Here is a 3,530-nt window from a genome sequence, read left to right on the forward strand (position 1 = left end):
GGGACTACAGACGCCAGAGGCACCTCCAGCTCAGCAGGTTGCACCAGCGCAGGAGTTCAGGGTTCCAATTATGCCGGAGGATGATCAGCGTCGTCTTGAGAGGTTTGGTAGACTCTAGCCTCCGACATTCACTGGTGCTGAGGGCGAGGGTGCCCAGGGTTTTCTTGACAGGTGTCAGCGGATGCTCCGTACATCAGGGATTCTTGAGTCTAATGGTGTGGCATTTACCACCTTTCAGTTTACCGGGGCTGCTTTTACTTGGTGGGAGGACTTTGAGAGGCGTAGGCCTGTCGGTGCAGCACCCCTTTCTTGGCAGCAGTTCTCCGCTCTCTTCCTGGAGAAGTATGTACCGCAGTCCCGCAGAGAGGAGCTGTGTAGACAGTTTGAGTGGTTGACGCAGGGGGATATGACCCAGTACGAGATGAGGTTTTCATAGTTGGCCCGTCATGCTATTTGGATGATTCCGACAGATCGTGAGAGGATCAGGAGATTTGTGGATGGCCTTAACTACTATCTCCGTATTCTGATGACTAGAGAGCGAGTATTGGGTGCTACGTTCGAGGAGGTGGTCGATATCGCTCGTGAGATTGAGACGGTTTGTCCTAGAGACCGAGAGGAGAGGGGGGCCAAGAGGCCTCGAGGATCGGGCAGTTTCAGTGGTGCTCCGTCTAGGGGCCATTTCCAGCATGGTAGAGGTCGTTCTTTCAGGCCTGCTCAGTCGGCCCGTCCAGAGTATCATGGGGCATCTTCAGGCCGTGGTCATCATGGATCTCAGCAGGGCCAGTCTTCACTCAGCGCCCTCCCAGCTCAGAGTTCATCTCATGCCCCATTAGCTCAGGGTTCTTCTGCGCCGAGTGCATCTGCTAGTCACTCCGGTGCGAGGGGTTCCCTTCAATCCCTATCTCCAGCACCGGGTAGTTGTTATGAGTGCGGAGAGTTTGGTCATATGAGAGGCAGTGTCCTCGACTTCGTGGCGGTCAACATCAGCAGAGGGGTCAGCCCTCGACTTCTGCTCCAGTTCCTTCACCACCCGCCCAGCCAGCCAAGGGTGGAGATCAGGCAGCCAGGGGTCGCCCCAGAGGTAGAGGTTGATCAGGCGGTGGCCAGGCTCGTTTTTATGCTATTCCAGGCAGGACAGATGCCATTGCTTCAGATGCTGTCATTACAGGTATAGTTTCCGTCTGCCACAGGGATGCCTCAGTATTATTTGATCCCGGTTCCACCTATTCTTATGTGTCCTCATATTTTTCTCACTATTTGAGTGCGCCCCGGGAGGTTCTTGCTTTACCTGTTCATATGTCTACCCCGGTGGGCGACACTGTTGTTGTGGACCGTGTGTACCGGTCATGTGTTGTGACTATTGGGGGTCTGGAGACCCGAGTTGATCTATTGCTATTGAGCATGGTGGACTTTAACGTTATTTTGGGCATGGATCCGTGTCATGCTATTCTAGACTGTCATGCTAAGACAATCACTCTGGCTATGCCGGGTGTACCGCGGATCGAGTGGCGTGGTGTGATTGATTACGTTCCGAGTAGAGTGATTTCCTTCTTGAAGGCCCAGCGTATGGTTGGAAAGGTTTGTTTCTCGTATCTTGCTTTTGTGAGGGATGTTGGAGCTGAGGCTCCTAGTATTGATTCCGTTCCAGTGGTGAGGGATTTTCCCGATGTATTTCCTGCAGATCTGCCGGGCATGCCACCGGACAGGGACATTGATTTTGGTATTGACCTGGTGCCGGCCACTCAGCCCATCTCTATTCTGCCATATCGTATGGCACCAGCGGAGTTGAAAGAATTGAAGGAGCAGCTTCAGGAACTCCTAGATAAGGGGTTCATTTGGCCTAGTGTGTCACCGTGGGGTGCGCCAGTTCTGTTTGTGAAGAAGAAGGATGGCACAATGAGAATGTGTATCGATTATAGGCAATTGAACAAAGTAACAATTAAGAACAAGTATCCCCTGCCTCGCATTGATGATTTGTTCGACCAGCTTCAGGGAGCGAGGGTGTTCTCCAAGATTGATCTCCGTTCGGGTTATCACTAGTTGAAGATCAGGGATTCAGATATTCTTAAGACTTCTTTCAGGACTAGATACGGTCACTATGAGTTTCTTGTCATGTCTTTCGGGCTGACCAATGCCCCAGCAGCGTTCATGCATTTGATGAACAACGTATTTCGGCCTTATCTGGATTCGTTCGTTATTATTTTCATTGATGATATTCTGGTGTACTCGCGTAGTTAGGAGGAGCACGCGGAGCATTTGCGAGTTGTATTGCAGAGATTGAGGGAGGAGAAGCTTTATGCAAAGTTCTCCAAGTGTGAGTTTTGGCTCAGTTCAGTGGCTTTCTTGGGACACGTGGTGTCCAGCGAGGGTATTCAGGTTGATCCAAAGAAGATAGAGGTGGTTCAGAGTTGGCCTAGACCGTCCTCGGCCACAGAGATTTGTAGCTTTCTTGGGTTGACAGGCTATTATCGCCGATTTGTTCAGGGATTTTCATCTATTGCATCGCCTTGACCAAGTTGACTCAGAAGGGTGCTTCATTTGTATGGTCGGACGAGTGTGAGGAGAGCTTTCAGAAGCTCAAGACAGCTTTGACCACAGCTCCAGTATTGGTTTTGCCATCAGCTTCAGGTTCATATACCGTATATTGTGATGCTTTGAGAGTTGGGATTGGTTGTGTGTTGATGCAGGAGGGTAGAGTTATTACTTATGCTTCTCGTCAGCTGGAGCCCCATGAGAAGAACTACCCTGTTCATGATTTGGAGTTGGCTGCTATAGTTCATGCATTGAAGATTTGGAGGCACTACTTGTATGGCGTATCTTGTGAGGTATTCACTAATCATCGCAGTCTTCAGCATTTGTTCAAGCAAAAGGACCTTAATTTGAGGCAGCGGAGGTGGCTAGAGTTGCTTAAAGATTATGATATTACTATTCTGTATCATCCGGGAAAGGCCAATGTAGTGGCCGATGCTTTGAGCCGAAAGGCAGTGAGTATGGGGAGCTTGGCGTACATTCCAGCTGGGGAGAGGCCATTTGCAGTTGATGTTCAGGCCTTGGCCAATCGGCTTGTGAGATTAGATATTTCGGAGCCCAACCGGGTGTTAGCTTGCGTGGTTTCTCGGTCTTCCTTATATGATCGCATCAGAGAGCGCCAGTATGATGATCCGCATTTGCTTGTCCTTAAGGACAGAGTGCAGCATGGCGATGCCAGAGATGTGACCATTGGTGATGATGGTGTGTTGAGGATGCAGGGCCGGATCTGTGTGCCCAATGTGGATGGGCTTAGAGAGTTGATTCTGGAGGAGGCCCATAGCTCGCGGTATTCTATTCATCCGGGTGCCGCGAAGATGTATCAGGATTTGAGGCAGCACTACTGGTGGACGAGAATGAAGAAAGATATTGTGGGATTTGTGGCTCGGTGTCTCAATTGTCAACAGGTGAAATATGAGCATCAGAGACCTGGTGGCTTGCTTCAGCAGATAGATATTCCCGAGTGGAAGTGGGAGAGGATTACTATGGACTTTGTTGTTGGA

The sequence above is a fragment of the Nicotiana attenuata genome, unplaced genomic scaffold, assembly GCF_001879085.1.
Source record: "Nicotiana attenuata strain UT unplaced genomic scaffold, NIATTr2, whole genome shotgun sequence".
Classification (NCBI taxonomy): Eukaryota; Viridiplantae; Streptophyta; class Magnoliopsida; order Solanales; family Solanaceae; genus Nicotiana; species Nicotiana attenuata.